Here is a 12,440-nt window from a genome sequence, read left to right as displayed (position 1 = left end):
GATAGATAGATAGATAGATAGATAGACAGACAGATATGCATGTGTATGTATGTGTGTGCATATATGTATGTATGTAATGTACACAAGTATATGAGAAAGAGAATGCTGAACGATGTCTACAAGTCAATTCACAAACAAGCAGTCCACTATGTCTTTCCAAGTGTCTGCATTTAGGACAGAACTTCTCTCCAAGAACAGGAGGCATCTAGCCAGAGTACCTATTATGTTCTAATACCTCTCAGAAACATGAGAATGCACACAGATAGGAGGGGAAAGAATAACTAGGATTCTGCCTTCAGTAGAGTAACATTCATCCTCAGCTAGAAACAGAGAGAGAATGCATTGGCATTGTGCTTTTAGTTGATTTTGGTCTTAAGTTTTGCTGTCTTAAGTGAATATGGTGCCTTCTAATTTTCTAAAATTGCAAAGCAAATATTTAAGAAAGGGAGGTAAAACAAACCTTTTTCCCTCTGGGCATAAGCTTATGGCTGAAAAGAGAAAGAAAAAAAAACTTCCTTCACTTCTGTATACCCACACAGATTCCTAGATTCATGCTATTGCTGGGGCTGTTGTGCTAATCGGGTTCTTTTACTAAAAGGATCAGTTCTACATAATAACCTGTGAGTAATTGCACCCTGAGGAGTTCTGTTTCAGATTTGGCCTCTCAGAGACTCAGGATGAAAGCTGTTCCCAGTTCTTAGCAGACTCTGATTACTGAGAACAAGCAACCTTGTTGAGAAAGTGGAGGGAGGTATGGAGGCACCAAACTGCATGCACTGGATTCCTCTCTCTCTCTTTTCTTTTAATATGTATGGTAAAGATGATATACAGTGTGGTTAGTTACATAAGTCAGGTAATAAGTATATTTCTTTTTGAACACTGTTACTTCTTCCCTCATTTTCTTCCAGTGTTTTCCCTCCCACCCCTTCTCCCCTCAAGTTATATAGTTTATTCTCAACGTAGTGTCTAGTGAGAGTCATTGAGGAATTAGTTCACCCTTTGTCCCTCCATTTCTGTGCTTCCCCTTCTCCTACCCAAATCAAATAACCTTACAAACAAGACAAAAGGTACAGAAATGAAAAACACTGTGTCAAAAGGAGAAAAAAAACCCACAAAACTAAAATAAAAACCTTTTGTTTCCATTTCTTGGAGTTCATTTTCATAAACATCATTTTATTTTTTTAAATGTTCAGTGATAGATACTTTTATTACATCCATATTCCACTTAAAAGAACAACAATCAGAAACAACAACAAAAAATTCTGAGAAAGAAATGTAATTTACTATCACCTATTATACATCATTCCCTGCATATAAAACCTTATTCTTTTTTATTTTTTATTATATTTAAGTGGTTGTACAAAGAAATTCCCATTCTAAAAAACAGTATATGAACAAAAATTGTCTGATAACATTGTCACCCATCATCATAAACATCATTTTATATGATCATATGCACATAGCTATTGAGCCCTTGTGATCCTCTCCTATGAATATCCTCCTTTGGTCTCACTGTGTAAATGTTTAGAGTCCTGTTTAATTTATCATGTCTAAGTGTAATTTTTTTTCTTTTACTATCCATTGGGTTTACTTTTATATTTATAGGCTCATTGTAATTATTACAAATAAGGGAAAACATGCAACCTATGTTTCTTTGGGTCTGGCTTACTTTGCTTAATATAATTTTTTCCAAGGCTTTCCATTTCCATGCAAATTGGTCAATGTCATTTTTTTCTGATGGGTGAGTAGAATTCCATTGCATATACATATCACATTTTCTTGAGCCATTCATCCACTGAGTGGCATCTGGGTTGATTCCATATCTTGGCTATGGTAAACAATGTTGCAATGAGCCTGGTTGTGCTGATGGCTTTAGTGTGGCCTGGTTTGTGGTCAGTTGGATAAATGCCCAGAGTGGAGTTGCTGGGTCATAGGGAAGCTCTATGTTTACTCTTTTGAGGAACCTCTACACTGCTTTCACACTAGATTTCTCAGGTCTTCTTTCTCTTCCTCCTCCAACTTCTGTCTCTCTTTCTCTTCCTTAATCTCAAGTCCTGCCCCATTGCATAGAGAAAAGAACAATAACTAAATAAGGGACATCATCTTCTGAAGTGATTAGTTTGGGGTTTTTTTTGTCAATTATTTTTGTTTGTTTGTTTGTTTCTAACATATTTATTTATTTATTTTTATTGTGAAAATACTGTACAGAGGGGTTACAATTACATGGGCAAGATAATGAGTACATTATGAAATCTTCCCTGAAGGTCTTTGGCAAGTAAATAGTAAACAGGCAGGACTGTGTGGCAGTTCAATGTCTAACATACAGTAAGCACTACTACAAGGTTGTAAGCATGGTTCTCAGTGCTCTGTACAGAGGCCTTCATTTAACCATCTCTACAGTCCCATCATACTCTTGTGACATTTTATGGGTGAGAAAGCAGACAGAACAAAGTAAAAGGCTTGCTCTAGCAAGCGATAGCATTTAAATCTAGATAGTCTTTCATGAGAACCCTGGATGTTTAGCACCATATTTAAAAATCTACTAGCAGAAATGCACTCATGACATCTCCTATATGATGAAAATGGGCCAAATTTCCACCTCTTGAATGATAAATGTGGACTGCTGTGTCTTCCAGGTGTTTTACTGAGACTCATTTGTGTGTGTATAAAATGTTAAAGATAGAAGTGAGAGGTAAGAACAAGTGTCCATGTATGGTTTGGTTACTATTCCTCTGCTATATATTAATACTCCATCCCTAGACATGTAAACTACTGAACCAGTCCATTTTGACCTTGAACAGCAGGAAAATCCTTCTAACCAAGATCATTCCTGAATTAGAAATTCCTTACTTACATAACACACCCTGTCCTGCAGACATGCATGTACTAAATTACAGCACTAAGTATTCCTCTGTCCTCATTTTATTTTCTGCAAATGGAATGCATAATAGCATAATGCATAATGCCCATGAGGTTGTATGCAATTTAGTGAGGGACAATTCTGAAGTAAATGGCACAGAATTTTATTATGCAGTACTGTTTCCAGAGTCTTCAATGTGTCACATTGCCCTGCAGAGCTGGGGAATGCAGAAACAAAGGCCTCCTGTGTTGTTTCCATTTGTAAGAAGACTGAATTAATGTTGCTAAGGAAACAGAACCTAAGTTTCCTATTTACTTTCAGCTTATGTGTCACACCTCTCACAGCCTAGGTGAAACCTAATAAAGGAAGAGAACTGCAGTTCTTTTACTAGGAGCTTTTAAAGTATATATTTCCCAGGTAAAGATAATCCACAGAGCTTAGATTTGGGCAAATTACATCACAAATGACTCCTTTCCACTCAGATCTTAGTGTGCAGAGGGGGAAATCATAAACGATAGACCGTGTGTGTGTCTCATTGTCATTATAGGAGGACTAGGGTCGGAAATTTCACATTGCCATTGCCAGTGGTCATAGTTGGAACCCACAGGTGTCATTTATGTTATGTGTGTGTGCTGTGTGTGCAAGCTGGCAAAAGAAGAGGAGGAGACTGCAACAAATGATACCACAGAGGAAGCCAGAATGGTAGGTAGAGCTTGGAAAGTGGGAAAAGAAGAAAGTGAGTTAGTGAAACCAGTTTTGTAATTTGCACAAGACTTTCAAAAGGAAGCTGATTAAATGACTTTGGTATTATTAAACAGCCTGCTTGAGTCAAACCAAACCAAGGGTGGAGAATGATCTGGAGGAAAGGCCGGAGTCCCATGGTGGAGGCAGCATCTGTACAAGCACGGTCTCCTTCTCCCTGGCCAGTCCGTGGCCATCTGAGAGGCAAACCATGCAGAGAGCTCATTGTGATTGTGTGTCGGTACCTGCTTCCTAATCCTAATGCCTCCTCAATCTCAACATTCCACCAAGGGGTGCATGTTTTCCATCTCAGGTGAAACATTACTTCTCCAAGCTCCAAACTGGACCCAATCCTCATTACATGCCCTCAGAAGGTACCCATTTATTTTATTCTATTCTTTCTCTTTTTCCTTATTAGTCCACCAGATCCCTTCAGTAGGAGGGTGATTGTTTCTACTTAGCACTGTGTTCTCAGTTCCTACATAGAGCCTAGCAGTTAGTAGGTATTTCATTGATACTGAGAAAATAAGTGAATGTATCTCAAACATGCATGAACAGAGTTCATTAAATCAATCATTTGGGAACTAAGATAGCAAGCCTAAAAGGCTGCTAGGAGCCAAGTCTCCCTCTGGCTGAGTACCTTAGCCAGGTGTAGGAACACATTTCCAGACATCACCAACATGGGGACAAGATGAAATCTGGACCTCTAAATCCAGCCTGCTTTCATGTCACAACTTTATCTTCCACACACAACATCAGTTTGGCTTAATCAAGGGAGGCTTTCAAAGTAATACTGAGCAACATCTTCAGAGCTTTGGGCGCACTGACTTCGGCCAAGGAACATTTGTACCTCCAAAGATCCCAAAGATCTGGATATCTTGAATAAACAGCCCACTGAATGAAACACAGAAATCTGAGCAGCCTCTGACAATTTCCTAGCAGCTTACAACAGCCAAACTTGCCAACGTGGGGAGGTTGGCTACGGTTTTCTCCTCCTCCCAAAGTTTCAAACACCCTTCTGCTGAAAGCAAATAGCCAGAGGCATGGGGAACAACAGCTGAGCTTTCCTTCTGCAACTGCAGAATTCGGAATTAGACCCAGCTCCAGGGAGAGGCAGCAGAGCATGCATTGAAGAACAATTATAGAAGCAGTTGGAGTCACATCACTGTTAACCAAAGATGGTTTTGTTCATTTAATACTATTCAGCTCATAGCATGAAAGTAAATGAGAAAAACGTGTCAATAAAGTAGACTCTGGAGGACACACAGCATGTCCTGGAGTAAATCTATAGGGTCACTGTGATGACTACACCTTTCATCCCCAATTTCGGAGGAGAGGATTGTGGGAGACCCGGAAGCTGTTGCTACTTTCCAAGTAAAGAATTCCCTTAGAAGGAAGTAGAAAGAACATTGAATCAGAGGGACCAGCGTCAATACTGGCTTGGCTACCAAGCTCCTTGAACTTGGGTGAATTCTGTCTCCCCACTTTAGAAACAGAGATAGTAACACCTGCCTATGAGAGCCATGTCCAGGACTATGCAGAGACACCAGTGGGTGTCTGTCCCACAGACTCCAATTCTCTCTTCTATTAGACGTCCTCTCTAAATTGCCTTCCCTGGGTCTCCATTTTTCTTAACCTGTATTATCATCCTAGACCGCATTATGCATCATTTATTTCTTTTTATTTCTCTCACTGTAGCATATTTATGATAGTAATGAGTTGAATCGCTGTAATTATATTTTTGTGGTCTCTAGAGAATACAAGCAAAAGATAAAATGGAATGTTTGCCACCATAATATACTAAGATCTATAAATGATCACCACATCTCTGAGGACCTCGGGCATTTAGAAGTCTTCCTAGACTTATTTGGAATATAAAAATAATTTCTGTGTTTCTAAAAAAAGAAATACACTGAGGCTTTTACTCGAATCTACAATACAATGACAATTATATCTAATAATTACTCAAAGTTGCCCGCTAGGTCCTGAGGTAATATGTGAGATGACTGCAGCCCTACTAATAAATAAATTACATGTATATGTATATATATATATATATATATAATATAAAACTCTACCTATATATACAATATAAAACCTTACTAATATATATAGGTACATGGATATGGATATACATATGACTCATGAATTTTTAACTGGTAGCATGATTTGATGGTCACCTAAGATGCCATAAACATCAGCACATCTGGAACTTCAGATTCAGAATTCACCTTCAGACTTAGGCTTTTCATCTTTAATACCTCTTCTAGAAAAAGAAAACTATCTGTTCAACCACACAATGAGCTGTATATGTGTTTATTCCGTGGCACAAACAGTTTGATAAAGCCCACTCTGCCAGAGAACACAGGAAAATAAACCACCAGAGTGGTAGGAGTAGGAGTAAGGCAAATGAGACTTAAAACGTGAAGGGCTGGGGTGAGAAGGCAGCAGAGCTGACTTGCATTATGCAGGATCAAGGTCAATGTCACATTCACTTTGGTTATGTTCCCAACTTCATCCATGAAAACTATTGCGTTAATCATGGCTGCTCCCTCAGCTCTCCCGAAGGAGGTAGCCCTGATCTCCCTAAGACCAATGATACCTCCTTTGCCAAATGGCTTCCTGAGTCAGAAAAATAGAGCGAGCATTTCTTTACATCTGAATGATTCAAAATAATGTGCATGAAGCTCCACCCCTTCGGCTCCTGTTTCATTGGCTCATGCCTTTACCTTTAGGTTCAAGGTTCAAATTGCCACACTCAGTTGAAATGTATCCAGATTGTTATTTACATTGAAAACACAATTGACTTTGACAACAGAGAGGGGAGAAAAGCAAATAAATGTAATAATACATAGTAATTTTTACTACCGTTGTCCTTCTATGTCCCTTCTCCATTTCTTCTAGTCTCTGGAAAGTGATTGTTGATTCTTGAACTCAGTGGAATGGAATGGATGCATGATCCTGCAGTGGACAAAAGGGATCACATGATCACCTCCTTCTGGATAAAAGGTGTTTTGTTTCTAGCCCAAACAACTTGAAAATTTGATGTTGACATCTAATAATGTATGGTAGACCAAGGAAGAAGTAGTTTAATCAAAACTAGTCTGGGACATGGCAACTTGAAGATGGTTTTCAAATAATCAAGTAGAGGTGTCAAGAAAATGGATTTATAAGTCATTTGTTCTTTTTTTGATGATTCTGGTCTTTGAATTCAATGCTTGCTAGACAAACACTACACCACTTGTGCCATACACTTAACCTTTTGTAATTTTATTTCATCGTAAAGATGCTATACAGAAGGGTTATACCACATGACTAAGGCAGCGAGTCCATTACTTGTCAATCATTGCTACCCCTTCCCTTGTTGTTGTCTCACTATCCCTTTTCTTGCTACAGTTATTTTTCAGATAGGGTCTGGTAATAGTTTTTTCTATCACCAATCTCAGACTGAGATCCTCCTACTTAGAGACTCCCATCTATCAGGGATCGCAGATGGCACCACCACACCTAGATTATCTGTTGAGTTGGGGTCTTCCTAGCATTTTGCCAAGAGCTACCTCAAAAAAAAGATATCCTCAAGATCCCTGCTTCCCAAGTAGCTAAGACACGAGCTAACACATCTGGCCTGGGACATGGAGATCTTTACAATGAATACATTCAGCCTACTATGTAAGCCCTTCCTCTGAAAGATAAAAAAAAAGGTTATAACTGTTATATTATGATACACCAGGCTGGTAATCTTCTAAGTACTTTGTGCACACTGCTGCAGATGCTTAAAGATTTCTTTAAGTAAATAAGTTATTCCCATCTTCAGTTGTAGAAACAGAGGCAAGGAGAGGGTAGATGGCTACAGAATGCACAACTAAGCAGAGTGCCTAGAACTCAACTCCGCATAGACTGGAGGTCTTCATATTTCTCTTGTGCTGGAGAGCTTGTTTTTGTTGGGGTCGAGTCACTTTCTGGGAGCTTTCTCTCCTGTTTCACACCTGTTTGGCTCATCACTTTCAGTACTAACTTAGTCCTGTTGATCCAGGACTTCTATCCAAGGATAGAAGCAATAACATGGAAAATTTGGCTTGTGTATTAAAGTTCAGTGTGTATGCAAGAACACCCAGTCATATTATACTGTTTTTAGTATTTATTTTTATTATCTTTATTTTCCACATTTTTATCAGTGCATAATAGTTGTATGAGAGGTTCGTCAAAATAAATTTCTGATGATGTTGATTCTTGAACTCAGTGGAATGGAATGGATGCACAATCATGCAATGGACAAAAGTGATCACATGACCACTTCCTTCTGGAAAGGTTATGTTTTTATAAGATGATGAGAGTAAGATGAAGGAGTTCTTCCTGAATCCCTTAAAATACCTGCCCTATTCTTGTCTAGGAATGTAGAGATGAACTGTTGTGAGTGCGGCCATCTCTCTAAACAGGAGGGCAAGCTCACAGCTATTACCTATACAAAACACTATGTTGAAAATGAACTTTATAACTTCGGCAGGGGCACTTAGCTATTAAAAATACAATCACCATTTTTGGGGGGAGGTCCAGTCATGGGGCCTGAACTCTGGGCCTGTGCACTGTCCCTCAGCTCTTCATGTCAAGGCTAGTGTTCTACCACTTGAGCCATAGTACCACTTCCAGTTTTCTGAGTCGTTTATTGGAGATAAGATTCTCCCGGCCTTTCCTGTCTGGGCTGGCTTTGAACCGTGATCCTCAGATCTCAGCCTCCTGAGTAGCTAGGATTACAGGCATGAACCACTGGTGCCTGGCTTAAAATATAATTTTAAATTACATTACCAAAGGTGTTAAGTTGTAATGTAGATAATGATAGGAAGTGAGTTAACTGACTTGAAGATGTAGCTGAAAGATTACTCAAAATTAGTATAAATAGAATATTGTAGAAAATATGGATGGGAAGTAAAAGTATAGAGGTATAATGAGAAAGCTTAAAATAGGTAATTTAAAATTTTTCTGAAGGAGATATTTTATTAGATTAGATATTTAAGATGTTTAGTTTTGACAAAAAATAAGAACCCTGAAATTGAGAATAATCCAATATTTCTTAAATGTGATAAAAGAGGAATTCATACATAAACATCATATTTAAACCATAAATCAAGAAGCTAAAATATTGAAAGCTAAAGTATTGAAAATATCTTGAGAGAAATTATGTATACATATATATGTATGTAGATACATATATATACATTTAACCTTATATACTATATATAAAATGCTAAGATAAAACAGCTCACAATTTAGAATTCCATGACTACTGAAACTATGTACTATTTGGGAATGAAAGTGCATTAATGTTTTCAGACTCATACTGTTCGGGTTTACCATTAACAGACTTACTGGACTTATGAGGGTGTAATGTGTAAGAAATAATTTCAATCTGGAAAACATCAGTAATTCCAAGCAACCATTGAATTGTGTAATATAATCCTAATAATTATTAACTTTAGAATCACACAATAGGATCAAACTAAATTATGCAAGGTAACATGTTAGAATGATGGTTGATTCAATTTCCAGTATTTCTAGCTTTTTTAAAAAATTGTTTACAGAAGAGATGGTGGTGATAAACTTGATTGAGGAAAGTATGCATAGTAGAATTGTAATAAAAACACGAAAAGAAGAGAAATGGAATGCAAGAATCTTTATGCACAGTCACAGTGGAACAAGGGAGCAGACAAATCAGCACATCCATACTAAAATAGAAGTGTCAAATTCATCTAATCATGAAGTCAGACATATTCACAAGGCAACCATCATCTAGTGGAAGTACATTTTCAGGCTCTAGATCTAGCAGTCCCCAAGTTTGGTCAGGCAAATGCCTCCATAGTCTTTCTACACCAACTCCAGCCACACAGAACGATGCAATTTTACTTTACATCCGTGGCTTCATGAAAAGTTCTCATATTACGTTTAGCATGCAATGGCTGGAAATGCACTGTTTCAACATTGTAACGCCGCAGGAGGATGGCTCTGCATCCTCTAGAGAGCGCAGGAGGAAGCAGAAATTCTTCCACTGGGACAGGGTTGAAATTCACTTCCTGTTGCTCATGAAAATCACTATCATATAACTCTATAGTCTTCTGTTTGACTATAGTTTGACAGCCAAAATGATTTTATTGACCTTTCCTCTTAAAAGTTCAAATTATAAAAAGGTAAAAATTCTATTTGAAGCCAGGCAACTGGTGGTTATTCAGCAGGCTGAGATTTGGAGTGTAGTAGTTCAAGGCCAGCCAGGACAGAAAAGTTTGCTAGAGTCTTAGCTACAAAAGACAAGGGCTGGATATGTGACTCAGATGGTAGGGTACCAGCCTGGCAAGCACAAGACCTTGAGTTCAAACTCTAGACCTGCCAAAAAAATTTATGTTTTAATCATGAATATGCTTTCACGGATGTGCTGTCCTTGATGACAGAGGATGAACGTAAGTCCTTCCATACAGCGCTGATGTGAGGGTAAAGTGAGATCTTCTGGGCTAGCAGAAGAATACATAAGTGAACACGATACAGTTAAGTCAGTCCACTGTGGTGCACTCCTTGAGCACAAAATTCCTTCAAAGGCTCTAAGCCACAAGCACATAATGATCAGAGTGTGCTGATCATCATAAAGGTATTCTATCCAAATACTTGCATTTACCTCTATCGGGGTCTTTTTTTTTTGGTTTTTTATTTAAATTTTAATTTTATTGGCAAGGTGATATACATAGGGGTTACACCTACATAAGTAAGGTATGGAGTACATTTCTTGTTGAACTTGTTACCCCTTCCCTCATTCTCTCCCACTTTCCCTTCCTCCTCAACTCCGTCCTCAAGCTGTACAGATCATTTTCAACATATTGTCTTGTGACTATCACTGTTGCATTGGTTCCCCCTTTGTCCTTTGTTTTACCATTATTTTGTTCCCCATCCCTTCCCTAATTCTGATAAATATATATGTCTATCTTTAAAGCCATTTACTTTTAAAAAAAAGCTATTCAAGAAGGGACAGTCATTTTAAGATTAGATGCATAGATTCCCATAAAGCAATTCATATTATTTAAGAAACATAACACTAAAATGTTTGACATGGTTACTGGACTCAGAAGATTAGAGTTGATGAGAGGGAAATCAACTCTATGCAAGAAATGACACCCTGATAAAATAGGAGAAGACGTTATTGTCTCTAATAGACCATCATAAGAAACTTGGGTATGCGAAAGGGCATTATGGGTGAGAACAAGGCACAGCAGGCAATGGGAATATCGGTTATATGTTTGATGGGTCTTTACCAATCTGGATGCACCTAGAACCTGTAATTCTTGAGATAACTGTACCACTGCTCTGCAAAGGAAAACCTCATGTCATTGTATATGCTTTGAGTTGGTTGATGCATAGAACTAAAGAATGATATGCAATCTGAAACCAGCAGATAATTCTGTTTGCGCATTTAAATAAATATTATTTAGCACCTGCATCTTAAATATTCAGGGTTTCTTAAGAGTTTTCTTGAGAAAGCCAAGCAAAGGGAGGGAAAGTAACTTCCCAAAGGAACTCTACCAAAAGAGTTTTCATCATCATAATCATGAATTGGAAGCACTGTTACTTACCTTCTTACACAAGTCAAAAGCCAATCCACTTTACAACAGAACAAAATGCTTTCAGATGGCCCTGAGGGCTCACTAGCAATCCTAGCTAATGGGGCATCTGAGACATGCAAAATGGAAGTTCTGAAGCCAACCTAGGCAGAAAAGCCTGTGATTGTGCATCCAAAATAACCAGCAAAAAGCAGGGCTGAGGGCATGACTCAAGTAGTAGAGACCCCTACTAAGCAAGTAAGCTGACCCACCCTGAGATGTTTTCAACAATACTTTTCTCCACCCCATAAAGTATATATTTCTATAATTCAGTTGATTTTAGACTCTTGTTCAATGCCTGTCAACAGTCTCTGGCTCTGTTATGAGTAAAACAATGATTCCCTTTGTTCAAGATTCTAGTTAGTAAATTTCCTTCTTAGCTCTTGTATTTAAATAATCACTTTATTTCTGATTTCTTCTTGCCCCTTATATCCAATGTTATACTTAATTCTGTTATAAGTGACTTGTACTTTTTGATTCTCATAGATAAAACTACACTTCTGTGAAGTGAGTAAATCATCCTCTTCAAATGAAAGGTGTGTCAATATTTACTGGTATCATTAAATACTCTCCACCTGGTGCATAGTTACTTTCTGAATGATGCACACGACTCAATACAGGCTGGACTACCCAGAATCCACCCTCTTCGTGACCTTGTGATATTAGCTGTTTTTGTAGAAAGGGGATCTAGAAAAGTTTCCTCTTTGCAAATATTAAAGTAGAACAGAACTTTAATATCATAGCCTGTTTCCTCACATCTTTAATCCTAGCTACTCAAAAGATTGAACCCTGAAGTATTGTGACTCAAAGTAAGCCCTGGAAGAAAAGTCCAAGAGACTCTCTCTCTCTCATTAACCAGCTAGGCTGGAGGCATGCTCAAGGGCTAGGGGAAAAAAAAAGATTTTCATTATCATAACAGTTGAAATTGAACTGTTTGGGAAATTTACTTTGTTTTCTGAGTTCTTGGACGGTCAGACTTGAGGATGAGTCATTCATTTTGAGGTTAGCCTGGTGAGTATCAGGGGCTTAGTTCAAATCAGTGGCCTCCTGTGACAGAAATAGCCTAACAATCAGACAGAAATAGCCTGAATCAATTAACACATACCAACTCTTCTATTTAGCCTCTGTAGACGACATCCCCCTGCCTCATTCTTGGATGATTCCTCTTTACCTAGTGGAGAATAAAAGCCAGGAACTGAAAATAC

This window comes from Dipodomys merriami, unplaced genomic scaffold (assembly GCF_024711535.1).
Source record: "Dipodomys merriami isolate MVZ:Mamm:240054 unplaced genomic scaffold, mDipMer1.0.p SCAF_81, whole genome shotgun sequence".
Lineage (NCBI taxonomy): Eukaryota > Metazoa > Chordata > Mammalia > Rodentia > Heteromyidae > Dipodomys > Dipodomys merriami.
Note: the sequence above shows the minus strand (reverse complement) of the source record.